This window comes from Dipodomys merriami, unplaced genomic scaffold (assembly GCF_024711535.1).
Source record: "Dipodomys merriami isolate MVZ:Mamm:240054 unplaced genomic scaffold, mDipMer1.0.p SCAF_827, whole genome shotgun sequence".
Lineage (NCBI taxonomy): Eukaryota > Metazoa > Chordata > Mammalia > Rodentia > Heteromyidae > Dipodomys > Dipodomys merriami.
Window position 1 is genome coordinate 201896 of NW_027206432.1, and position 13867 is coordinate 215762.

Genomic DNA, 13867 nt, shown 5'->3' on the forward strand with positions numbered 1-13867 from the left:
CCTGAGTACCAGAGCGATAGTGTGCTGTATTGTGATGCACTGTATTTTGTGCCTTTGTGTTGTGTAGTGTATACTATGTTGGTGGAGCTTATTTTGTTCTATGATACAAAATATTTTAAACCTTTGTCAGCCCTTCAGCAAAAATACCAGCTTTTGGTGAGCAAAAGCTTGTCTCTTTGCTCCTCACTGACATCTATGGATGTATTTGTGTGGCTTTGCCATCTGTGTTTTCTTTTTTTCAGAAGATCTTATGTTTTTCAGAAGGTCTTTATGATTACTTCAAGGACCTTACCTACTAGTGCTATAAAACAGTGAAATTTAGTTTTCTTTATGTTTGTATACTGATGTTGCCTGTAAGCTCAGTCACCTTATATGTATTTGAAGCAAATCTCCCCAAGTGTCTGCTGAAGTAGACCTTTGCTCTGTGACCCCCACATAGTACATACACAATGTAGTATTGTGGTGCAGATGGCCCAAGGAACTATAAGCTGCTGTAACTTGAGTCTGTCTGCTATTCCCACCTTAAAACCTGAGGTTGCAGAATCTAGGGTGCTGCCTGTGACCAAACAGGAGCCCCTGAACACTGGCATTTGTTAGGTTTTATGCAATGAAGATGTCAGTTCAGAGTGCAGAAATAATCCATTTTAAACACCCAAGTTAGCGAACTGTCAGCAATGAAATTCTAACAAAATTTTGAGCAGTTTTAAAAATTATGTTGCCTTTTTTTCTCAAAATATTTCTCTCAGGTAAAGGTTGTGACAGGCAAGGATGGGCAGACTGGGACTCCCGTTGCTATAGCAACCCAGCTTCCGCCAAATGTTTCTGCTGCTTTTTCATCTCAGCAGCAACCATTTCAGGTACTTTTTGATGGTTCTAAATTGTAGTCTCATCCCAAACGTTCCTTCATCCAGATATTTTAACCTTCGATTTACTATTCGCTCTTCAGCATTTTTTTTTTCCAGAGCCCATTCCTTGTTTTTAAAAAGTAAAAAGTCTTCCTGCATATATAGTTATGAAATTAAATTGCATGAGTGAATGACAACACAGACTTTATTACTGCATTGTTTTTTTGTGTGTGTGTACCTGCAATGTGGTAGTAGCTTTTAGTGTGCATGACATCTAATATTTAAAGTCCTCTTTATTGTATGCTCAGGATTCTTTGTGTGTTGTGTTTTAATGTTTGTTCTTTTTTTTTTCTCTTGTGTCTTTTACTTGTATTTTGAGAACAGTGCAAAACAGAACAAGGAAAAAAAAAGACTTAAGCAGATGATAATTTGGTGTTTTTTAGCTGGAGGAAATACTGATGTGAATACCTCCTGAGATCATCAGGACTGCAGGCTGCTAAGGGAAGGAAATGAGAATGCCAAGATTTTAAAACACATTCCAAAGTCTAGGAGCTTTGAACTAGATTGTGTTGAGTTCTGAAAGCATCTTCATCTTTGATATTTTTGGTTGTAATTTTTGTTTGATGTAATTTCAAGCACATAAAAATTGTAATCATATGAAACTTTTCTCTTATGCCCTTTTCCTAAATTTACCAGTTTCTGTTTTTTTTGTCCCATTTGCATTATCTTCATTCTCTCATCCAAGTGTATAACATCATATTATACTCCTTTAAGTAGTTCAACACTAGTAGATAAGGATGTTCTTTTACCTAGCCACAGTACAATGACTAAAATCAGGAAACTTAAATAATCCAATACTCTTCTATGATGGGCTAGAGATTTCATCTCTTGTCCTGAAAGTGTCCTTTATGTTTTTTTCCCCAACCCAGTATATCTCCCATAGGGCTGTTACTGTGTCCCTCTACCCTTCTTTAATCTAAGCCAGTTTTCCAGTTTGTAACCTTGATGGTTTTGAGGAGTACAAGTCAGTTATTTTGTAGAAGGTCCTGTGATGCAAGATTGTCTGATGTTTCCTTATGTCACATTCGGGTCATGTGTTTTTTTTTTTTTGTCGGTCGTGGGGCTTGAACTCTGGGCCTGGGCACTGTCCCTCAGCTCTTCAGCTCAAGGCGAGCGCTCTACCACTTGAGCTACAGCGCCACTTCCGGGTCATGTGTTTTTTAGAGAAATGCTATAGCAGTTACTGTGTCCTATGAGTAGGGCTGTTAATTTTGAGCACTGATTAATTATGGTGGTATCTACCAGCATCCTTCAGTGAACAGTTACTCCTTTTTTCCTTTTGTAATAATGAAAAACTGGGAAAGGTACTTTGAGATTATGTAAATATCTTATTTCTCATTAAACGTTTACTCACTAATTCTAGCATCAGTTGATGAGTTGTGTCTGAGTCAGTTATTCTGTAAAGATTCCTAAGTAGATTTTCTGCCGCCATCATTCTTTCTGCATCTGCCTACTTACCTAATTATTCTGTGCTGGAAGTAGGCCTTGATAGATTTTTTGACACTTGAGCCATTCCTCCACATCTGGCTTTTTGCTGGTTAATTGGAGATAAGAGTTTTGAGTTTGCTTGGGCTGGCTTTGAACCAGGATTCTCAGATCTCAGTCTCCTGCGTAGTTACATTTTATAGTTGTGAGCCTCCAGTGCCTGGCACCTTCAATATTTACTCATTGAAATCTTCTGTCAGGAGAGACTTTACTCTTCCTCAATTGTGACATTCAGTTATATATATAGTAAACTCATCTTAATCAGTAGTTTATAAAATGTCGCTCTCAGTATTGTTTAAGTTTTTATTTGGAGAAATTCACTTTAGGTTCACTGGTTCACTTATATTTTCTATGAGTTTTGACAAATGTGTGGAGTTGTGTAGCTCTGCCATAGTCAAGAAGCAGAATTGATTATGTTAATCCTAAACTGTACTTTTACTTGCCCCTTTGTATTAAGACCTCCTTCTCCCTTGTTCCATGCTCTCCAGGACAGTATTATGTCTTGTCCAGATGAGGCATAGATGGAATCATACACAGCGGTCTTTGCCGTCCAGCCTTTACACTCAGCGTAATTCATTTGCCCATTTGTTCTTGTTAGAAATGGCATTCCCCTTATATAAATGTACCAAGTTTATCCTTTCACCCCTTGAAGCATAGTTGGATTGTTTTCATTTTAGGGATTCCCGAATAAACTTGCTATAATTGTTTACTTACAGATTTTAAAATTATTTTTGTGTGTGTGAACGTGGACATTCATTTGAGTAAATTGAAGTCAGGTTGTTGGGTTGTCTGTTAATTTTAAGTACATAGTAATCTTTATGTGTATTTCTAAGACTGAGGTTGGATGATTTTTCCTTTGTTCTTCAGTTGTTTTTGTATGTCTTCGTTGGTGACATCTGTTTATATCTTACCCATTTTTTTCATTGAATTGTTTTGTTCATGGTTACATTTGACAATTTATAGGATAGCAGGTTTTTTACTTTATATATATATATGAGACTGGGTTTTGAACTTAGAGTTCTTAGTAGGCATGCACTGTTTACCACCTGAGCCATGCCTCCAAACTGGATATCAAATTTTTTTTGTTAGATGTGCTTTTTTTTTTTTTTTTTTTTTTTTTGGTCAGTCGTGTAGCCTGAACTCTGGGCCTGGGCGCTGTCCCTGAGCTCTTCAGCTCAAGGCTAGCACTCTACCACTTGAGCCACAGCACCATGTCCTGTTTTCTGGTAGTTAATTGGAGATAAGCATAGTTGGATTGTTTTCATTTTAGGGATTCCTGAATAAACTTGCTATAATTGTTTACTTACAGATTTTTAAATTATTTTTGTGTGTGTGAACATGGACATTCATTTGAGTAAATGGACTTTTTTGCCCGGGCTGGCTTTGAATCTCCATCCTCAGAGCTCAGTCTCCTGAGTAGCAAGGATTACAGGCATGAGCCATTGGTGCCAGACTTGGTGTGCTTTTTACAGTTTCTTTTTGTGTGTGTGACAGTCTGAGGGCTTGAACTCAGGGATTGGGTGCTGTCTTGTAGCAGTTTTGCTCAAGGCTATTGCTTTACCACTTGAGCCACAGCCTCCACTTTGGGCTTTTTGGTGGTTAAAGAAATAAGGGGGGCTGGGAAGGTGGCTCACTGGTAGAGCACTTCCCTTGCATGCCTGAGGCCCTGGGTTTGATTCCTCAGCAACACATAAGCAAAAAGAAAAAAGCCGGAAGTGGCACTGTGGCTCAAGTGGTAGAACGCTAGCCTTGAGCTGAAGAGCTGAGGGGCAGAGCCCAGGCCCAGAGTTCAGGCCCCATGACCTGACCCCCCCCCCAAAAAAAAAAAGAAAGAAGGGTCTCACTAATAAAGTATTGTTTAAATAATGGAAAAATAAATAAATAAGGGTCTCATAGCTAGGATTATCGGTGTGAGCCACCAGCGCCTGGTTTTTTTTCTTAGTCTTTATCATTTTCTTTCTTTTTTTAACATTTGTCTTTTGCAGAGCAAATTTTTAGGGGTGTGTGTGTGTGTGTGTGTGGCGGGGGAGTGTCCTGGGTTTGAACTCAGAGCCTGAGCACTGTCCCTGAGCTTCTTTTTGCTTAAGGCTAGACTTTATCACTTGAACCACAGTGTCACTTCAGTGTTTTCTGTTTCTGTGGTACTGAGGAATTGAACCCTCAGCTTCATGCATGCTAGGCAAGCACTCTATCACTAAGCTACATTCCTATTCTTTTTTTGTTGTTGTTGTTGGTCGTGGGGCTTGAACTCTGGGCTTGGGTGCTATCCCTGCCCAAGGCAGGGCGCTATTCAGCTCAAGGTGAGCGCTCTATCCTACAGCCTCAGCGCCACTTCCTGTTTTCTAGTGGTTTATTGGAGATAAGAGTTTCAGGACTTTCCTGCTCGGGCTGGCTTTGAACTGTGATCTTCAGATCTCAACCTCCTGAGTAGCTAGGATTACAGGCGTGAGCCACCAGCGCCAGGCTCATTCCTACCCTTTTTTTTTGGGGGGGGGGGGTGGTCCAGTCGTGGGGCCTGAACTCTGGGCCTGGGTGCTGTCCCTGCTGCTCTGCCACTTGAGCCACAGCGCCACTTCCGGCTTTTTTCTTTTTGCTTATGTGGTGCTGAGGAATCGAACCCAGGGCCTCAGGCATGCACAAGTGCTCTACCACTGAGCCACCTTCCCAGCCCCATCATTCCTACTCTTTATTGCTGATTGTGGGGCTTGAACCCAGGGCCTGGGCTCTGTCCTTGAGCCTCTCTCTGCTCAAGGCGAGCACTCTGCCACTTGAGCTACAACATCACTTTCAGTTTTCTGGTAGTTAACTGGAGATGAGTCTCATGGACTTTTCTGCCTGGGCTGGCTTTGAACCGTGATCCTCATATCTCAATCTCCTGAGTAGCTAGGATGGCATGTTTTCGCTTTTGATGAAGTTTAATCATCAACTATTGGTTTAAGTTTAAAAAAATTATCTTAGCAGGGCTTGGTGGTTCACACCTGTAATCCTAACTACTCAAGAGGTTGAGATCTGAGGATCACTGTTCAAAGCCAGCCTGGGCAGGAAAGTCTGTGAGACTTATGTCCAATAAACCACCAGAAAACTGGAAGTGGCTTTGTGGCTCAAGTAGTAGAGCAGTAAAGCATCACCTTGAGCTGAAGAGTGCAGGGACAGCACCCAGGCCCAGAGTTCAAACCCCATAACTGACCAAAAAAAAAAAAAAATTATCTTTAGTTGGACAAAAGGGTTTCAATTCAACTTATCAGTTGATGAGTACAGTGTATCTTGATCAGTTATCGTTTTCCTCCTGCCTCCCAATTCCACCCATTCTCCCATCTTATCCAAAATTTCCATTTTCACATATATGCATTGAATATTATGACTACATTTGCCTACTTTTCTTCTGCCTCCCCTCTCCTTTCCTCACTCTACTCTGACAACACATGTTTCAGCTTCTTTAACCTTTTTCTTTCTTTTTTAATGGATTGAGCTTCTGGTATTGTATCTAAGAACTATTTGCTCAGTCTATGCTCATAAAGATTTTCTTCTGTTTGCTAGTTATACAGTTAAGTCTGTGCAGTGTGACAGACATAGAGAGAGGTTCAGTATTTTGCATACTGTACCAAATATCAGGCCTTAGACTCCTAGCTGAGTGTGGTGTTGGATGCCTATGAGGCTGAAGCAGGAAGGTTTCAAGTTTAAGGCAAGCCTGGATTACATAGAAAGTCACTTTTTGTAGTTGTTGTTTTTTGTCGGTCGTGGGGCTTGAACTCTGGGCTTGGGTGTTGTTACTGCACGCTTCAGCTCAAGACTAGCGCTCTACCACTTGAGCCACAGCCCCACTTCTGGTTTTCTGGTGGTTAATTGGAGATAAGAGTCTTAGGGACTTTCCTGCTGACTTTCCTACCCTGCTGACTTTCCTACCTGGGCTAGCTTTGAACAGTGATCCTCAGATCTCAGCCTCCTGAGTAGCTAGGATTACAGGTGTGAGCTACCAGTGCCTGGCTTAAGACGTTGTTTTAAAAAAGAAATAATCTTTCTAATCTGTCAACTCAGTGAAGAGTCATGTTGATCCTGTTTGTGCTAGACAGCTTCCATGCTAGGTGAGCACTCTACCACTAAGCCACATTTCCAGCCCTTCCGTGCTGAACTCTTATTTTCCATTGGTCTGAGTGATCTTGTAGTCTACCTTTTGCCAGTACAGCACTGTTCTGCCTGCTGTTTGTTCTTTTTTTAACTTGTTTTTGGTTATTCCCCTCCCCCCCCTTTTTTATGAGGTACTGAGGAATGGAACCCAGGACTTCATTCATGCTAGACTCTACCACTAAGCCACATTCTGAAGTTTTATTGGGGTTGAATTGCATCTGCTGACCAGTTTTGGGAGAAGACAGTGTCATGACAATATCAAATCTTCCAGTTCTTGAATATGGTGGACCTCTCCACTTATTTAGGTCTTTGATTTCTTTCAAAATTTTCAGCATGTCAGTGTTGTATATGTAATTTGTTAGTTTTTTTTGTACAGTTACAAAGTCAATTTCCAGCTGTTCATTGCAAGCATGTAGAACAACAGGTTGTAGAGGGGCTTGAGTTCCCTGGCCCTGTATTCTTTTTCTTTTTGCCATTCCTTGGGCTTGAACTCAGGGTCTTGGCACTGCCCCTGAGCATCTCTCTGTGCTCAAGGCTAGTGCTCTACCACTTTGAGCCACAGCACCACTTCCACTATTCTGATGGTTTATAGTGGGGGAGGGGAGTTAGGATGGGAAGGGGGATAGTAGGGGAAAAACAAAGGAGGATAGGAAAGTCTTACTCATGTAAATGTAACCCCTCTGTACAGTATCTTTACAATAAAAAATATCTACTAAAAATAAAGTCTCATGGACTTTTTTGCATGGGCTGGCTTTGAACCACAATCCTCAGAACTCTTGTTTAGCTGGGATTACAGGCATGGCCCACCAACACCCACTCATACCTATATTCTTAAGCCTATAAAACTCCTGTATTAATTTTAGAGTCTCTTTTATAAATCTCATGGGATTTCATGCACAGAGACTGATGTCTGTAAATAGAGCAAGACTAACTTTTTTCTTTGAAACTGTTGTGACTTTTATTCCTTTTGTGGGAGGCAGTACTGGAGTTTGGGTCCGCTTTGTGGTTGCTAGGCAATTCTTCCCCAGCTGTTTTTACTTTTTTTTTTTTTTTTCCAAATAGTCTAGTGCATTTATGCCTGGGCTGGCTAGGACTATGCTCCTGTTTATGCTTCCTGCATAGCTAGGGCAACAGGCACACACTACTGCACCTTGTCTTTTTATTGGTTGACGTGGGAATCTGTCTAACTTTTTGTTCAGGGAGATAGGCCTTGAATCAGAATCTAATCTCTGCCTTCCAAATAGGGTTATAGCTATTTCTTCATGCCTTGCTGCACTGGTCAGGACTTCAGTGTGATATTGCCTTATAGGAGTGGGAACATTTTTCACCAGGATATAGAAGGGAACAATGCTCTTAGCAGGCTGAGGAAATTCCTTTATTTCTTTATCATCAGTGGCTGTTGAATTTCATTAAATTCTGGTGTTTTTTTTTTTTTTTTGGTGGGGGTAGTACTTGAGTTTTGAACTTGGGGTCTTATGCTTGCTAGACAGGTGCTCTATTACTTGAACCATGTATAACATGTATAACATTTGGTGAAAGAAGACTGCCACATGATTCAGAGAGAAAAGAGTTTATTGAGGGTAGAGAGCAAACTGCCAGCCTGTACAAGATGAAGCATGCCGAGAGAGAAAGGGCACTGGTTTTAGGAGTAAAGAGGCAGATGTCATCTGGTCTGTGAGAAGGCAGCAGTAATGGTTCCTTGATGGTGAACATGTTTGTGTCTTTGGATAAAATCTGAAAGAAGTCTGACAAGGCAGGGGCTAAACAATAATTGGATGATTTGGCTAGTCCTTATCTCCTGCGTTCCGGGCTGTCCTGGAGTTGGATAAGGTCTCTAGCGACTTGATTGATGAACATTTGGATACTGGATAGGGAGAACATAGTAGACTGGTTAAGAATAAACAGTCAAGGCTGGGTGCCCGTGGCTCACGCCTATAACCCTAGCTACTCAGGAGGCTGAGATCTGAGGATCACGGTTCAAAGCCAGCTTGGGCAAGAAAGTCCGTGAGACTCATCTTAAATAAACCACTCAGAAAACTGGAAATGGTGCTGTGGCTCAAGTGGTAGAGCACTTGCCTTAAGCTGAAGAGCTGAGGAACAGAACCCAGGCCCAGAGTTCAAGCCCCAACACTGATGACAAAAAAAAAAAAAAAGAAAGAAAGCAAAAGAAAAAACCGTCAAGCCGGGCGTTGGTGGCTCACTCAGGAGGCTGAGATCTGAGGATCGTGGTTCAAAGCCAGCCTGGGCAGAAAAGTCCATGAGACTCCTATCTTCAATAAACTACCAGAAAACTGGAAGTGGAGCTGTGGCTCAAGTGGTAGAGTGCTCACCTTGAGCTGAAGAGCTCAGGGACAGTGCCAGGCCCAGAGTCAAGCCCCACAACCAACCAATCAAAAAAAAAAAAAAAAAAAAAAAAGGAGTCAGTGGCTGGGAATGTGTCATGGAGTGCTTGCCTAGCATACAGGAAGCCCTAGGTTCAATTCCTTAGTACCACATACGCAGAAAAAGAGGTGATGCTGTGTCTCAAGTGGTAGAGTGCTAGCCTTGAGCTGAAGAGCTCAGGAACCATGCCCAGGCCCTGAGCTCAAGCCCCAGGACTGGCGGGGGAAGGGGAGTGGGAGAATAAGCAGTCAGAATCTGGGGCTAGGTTGGAGTGGCTAAGGGTCCAGTGGGAGGCTTGAACACTTTCTGTGCCTGGATTATACAATATGGATGGCACCTAGGAAGCTACCAGGGCAAACAGCCCTGAGCCGAGGACTCAGTATAAATTCCTGTCCATTAAGAAGAAAGACAAGTATGAACATTAGATAGGCATGCTTATTATTAACTTTTCTTTTGATCTTGCTCTACTTAATTTTGAAAGGGCTAGGGCACAGTGACTCTATTTAGGATGTGACACCAACCCCTTTTACTCCTCTCTATGATACCTCCATGCTAAGACTAGCTTTGTCTTTGTTGGCATCTCTTTTGTCAGTTTATGGGGCTTGAGCTCAGGGCCTGGGCGCTGTCCCTGAGCTCTTTTGCTCAAGGCTAGCACTCTACCACGGTACCACTTCTGAGCATTATGCTAGTTAGAGATAAGTCTCTACCTGCACTGGCTTAGAAACATGATCCTCAGATCATATAAATCTTTGTCCCTTTACTTCCAATTAAAGTAACAAGGAGATCAATAGAAACAGTTTTTAAGTAGGGCTCACTTGGAACTAGTAGAGAATTGACCAATAAATACTCGCAAGAATTATTTATTTCTCTCTGGGTTTGACTAAGTGCCGCAAAGGACAAAAATCTGCAATGAAAAAACACAATTTGGAACGGCAACTGATTAATTCAATTTAGCACTTTAGATTGAAACCATTGTAAACCTTACAGTAGACAGCAAAAAATAGCATTCAAGTTAAAGGTGTTCATTTGAAAGACCATAATGTGAACAAATATATATGTGAACTTAGGTAGCCTTAGTTTCCCCTTTCTCCACTTGGAAACAAATATTTAAGACAATTCTTACTGCCCAGATTCTATTGTTTCCAAAGGAAGTCATTTTTAATTCCCTTTCCAAAGCCTTTCTTTACTAACTTCTCCATTTTTTTTTACACTCCCTTTGCTTTAATTTGCATTTTAAAAATAACCTGTGGAAAGCCTTTTAACTAAACTTCCTCTTTATGCAAGATAATAATCCTTTGGAACATTTGGTAATACCCAAATCTGATTACCTTCTTTGTAGGTGGAGTTTAACATCACTCATTTTTAACCGTGGTTGCTGGTCATGAGCAGCACAGATACACAATTGAAATAAAAAACAAAATAATTTTAGGAAATAATACTCAAGATATCAGTATTCAAGACCAAAGCACTTTAGTGTGGTAGAAAAGACTTCTTTTTTGGGAGTGGGAAGATGGCTCAGTGGTAGAGTGCTTGCCTTGCATGCATGAGGCCCTGGGTTTGATTCCTCAGCACCACATAAGCAGAAAAAGCTGGAAGTGGCACTGTGGCTTAAATTGTAGAACGCTAGCCTTGAGCTGAAAAGCTCAGGGACAGCTCCCAGGCTCAGAGTTCAGGCCCCTAGACCAACAAAACTGTCATCACACCATGGTGACAGTTTTTAATGTATTAAAACGAGGTTGTTTTGAACATGTGCACAAAAGTTTTAAGGTATGCTTAGGTTTAAAGAAAAAAGAAAATTGGCTGTAAGTTTTCTGGAATTCCAGTGGCAAAAAGACATTTTTGGCCACTGCATGATAGAAAAACAGGCAACACCAAACAAAATACAAAACAAAACTCAAGAAACAAACTTTTGCCAACAACAGATTTTTTTTTTTTTAAACAGATAACCAAGGTCTACATAACCTAGAACAGAATATGTATAGCTATCTTTGTTAGCAAAGCACATTAGATGAGCGGGCCTCAGTTTCCAAGACCTGAGTAGACAGGTGGTGACATTGGCATACAAATTCATCACAGACTGCTTCCTGGATGGGTGGTGGAAGGGTGGGTATCTTGTGACATATCTTGTGGTCAAGATGGTGAATTTCTTCATGAGTTATGATGGTAAGAAAACTTGGTGGAGCTTTATTGGATAGGTAAAGCAAGCAAGCAAACAAGCAACACAAAGCCAACAGACAGACAAGTAGAAAGGAAGGGGCACACTAACAGAGTGTCGCTGCCCTTGAGGAGATACAGAGGCAGACTGAGCTGCTATGAGAAAAGGTAAATTGTCTTTATAGAGGAAATGTCTGGGAGGCACAGAATTGAAAGTCAACAGAGGGAGTTTGCTTAGAGGGACAGAGGACAGAGAAGGATGAGCAAGGAGAACAGAGAATACCTGAACATATGGAGATTCTGACCATTTACCATTGCCTTGGCAGAAACTGTCCAAATTTTGCAATATTGTGCAGTCACAAGTGCTATATTCAGGTCAGTGATTGTAATTGTTCAGTTGTTACTAAGGCCAAATTTTTAAGTGGGGAAGTATCTTTTGGTTTTAGATCAGGTTTCAAGCTCAGAACAGCTAGGCTTTGAGAAGGAACTTAAGAGGGGGTCCCCAGGACCCAGCCTGCATTGCACACTCCAGGGTACAAGCCAAAAGTTTGGGCCATGAAGACTGATTTCTTAGCCTATAAGGCATTGGAAGACATCCCAAGGGAGTGTCTTGGCTTGGGAGAGATTGATGGGACCCTAGGAGTCTGATGAGTTTAAAGAGGTTACTGATGGAAGGTGTCCCTGTCCACCTGAGTCTCTTTTTTTTGTTTGTTTTAATTTTTTGGGGGGGGGGTTCGGTCGTGGGGCCTGAACTCTGGGCCTGGGCACTGTCCCTCAGCTCTTCAGCTCAAGGCTAGCACTCTACCGCTTGAGCCACCTTCCCAGCCCCCTGTTTCTCTTTTAGATTAAGAGTCAGATTCCCCATTTAAGTGACCAGCCAAGGAGATGTAGGAGCCCTTTGGCGTGGCACCACATTGAAAAAAACAGCAGATGAACAACAGTGCCGTAGATGAGTCACTCACCAGACATAGGGAGGAGATGGTGTGGTGGGTGCATAGGCAGCCATGGTAAAGGTGAGATGTCTGAGGTGGAGTTTCTTTGGCTTTCGGCAGTTTGGGTCCGAGGAAGGGTGGTCAGGCGATTGAAGAGGGGATCCAGCGAGCAACTCCTGATGCCGTCCCCTCCCAAGTTTAGATACCAGATGAAAGGTTTGGCCAAAGGGGCCTGCCACGTGGTTCAGGCAGAAAAAGAGTTTATATGGGGGGGAGGGGGCAGAGGGAGGAGGAAGGAGCAAACTGCCAGCCACAGGAAATGCTGTGTGGAGAGGGAAGAGAAGGGGAAAAAAGAAAAGAAAAGGCTTATGGTTGAATGGGATTATATAGGGAAAAGTGGGAGGTGTGAACCCAGCAGATGCGGAAGTGATCTCAGAGTCTGTCTGTAAGAGGCGTGGCCAGGGAGGTTCAGGAAGTGACCTCAGAGCCTGGGATTCTTCTCTGACTCACAGTCAGGTGATTACTCATTTCAGGCAGGTGATTTCTGGTAAGGCTAAGTACTCTCTTTGAATGCCTAGCCCTCAAATGCAGTTTCTGTGTCTGTTGGTATCATTTGCAATTTGACTTTGTGTGTCTGTAAAAATGATGAATTGCCTTATATTGAGGTGTACTTTATAAACAGGGAATGCACTGGCCTTTATTATAGTGTCAAGTTTTGACAACTGCGCAGTAACCCACATGGTGATATGTTGTCTACTTTTCTCACTCTGAAACTTCCCCATGGCTCCTTGCTAGGCAGCTGCTGCCTAGTCCCTCTCTATGGCTCTTTCCCATGGTGCTCTCATTTATATCTGTACTGAGGTTATTTGTAAGCTGCTCTAGTGTACTTGTGACATGTCCATGTTACTTTATGACTCAAAATGTTTAAGATTCTCCACCCTTTTTCCCTCCTCCTCTCCTTTTTTTTCCTTTTATTAATTTGACAGAATTTTACTATGTAGCCCAATCTGTTCTCAAACTTGAAAATCCTCTTGCTTCTGCCTCCCCAGTTCTGGGGAGGTGTTTACCACCAATCTTGGCTTAAGATTCAGTCTGTATTTCTAGTTACTTGGAAGGCAGACATCAGAAGATTGCAATTGGAGGCCAGTTTGGGCAAAAAAGTCTGAGGGCTGGGAAGGTGTCTCGGTGGTAGAGTGCTTGCTTAGCATGCATGAAGTCCTAGGTTTGATTTCTCAGTACCACATACACAGAAAAAGCCAGAAGTGGTGCTATGGCTCAAGTGGCAGAGTGTTAGTCTTGAGCAAAAGAAGCTCAGAGACAATGTCTAGGCCCTGAGTTCAAGCTCCAGGACTGGCAAAAAAAAAAAAAAAAAAAGGTTTATGAGACTCTGTCTCAATAAGCATGGCATGTTGGTGCATGCCTGTACAGGTGCCAGCTACATTGGAGGCTTTAGGAAGAAGGTCTATAGCAAAAAAGGTGTGACTCTACCTGAAAAATTTGCTAAATTAACAGGGGCTGGAGGTGTGAACTCAGTTCACCTGCCTAACAAGTATAAATCTGAGTTCAGATCCCCAGTACTTCCTTTTAAAAAAAAAAAAGGAGGGGCTGGGAAGGTGGCTCAGTGGTAGAGCGCTTGCCTTGCATGCATGAGGCCCTGGGTTTGATTCCTCAGCACCACATAAGCAAAAAGAAAAAATCTGGAAGTGGCTCTGTGGCTCAAGTGGTAGAGCGCTAGCCTTGAGCTGAAGAGCTGAGGGACAGCGCCCAGGCCCATAGTTTAGGCCCCACGAACAGACCACCACCACCCCCACCCCCAAAAAAAGGAGATTTGTCTATGTTTCTTTTTTCTTTTTTTTTTTTTTTGTTTTTTCTTTTGCCAGTTGT

At 42.2% G+C, this 13867-nt stretch overlaps 1 protein-coding gene across 13 annotated transcripts in view; it reads left to right on the plus strand.

Moving 5' to 3' along the window:
• LOC138819927 (E1A-binding protein p400-like) overlaps positions 1 to 13867 on the plus strand; it is a 112420-nt gene that overhangs the window by 7312 nt on the left and 91241 nt on the right. The gene's annotated exons all lie outside the window — the stretch shown is intronic.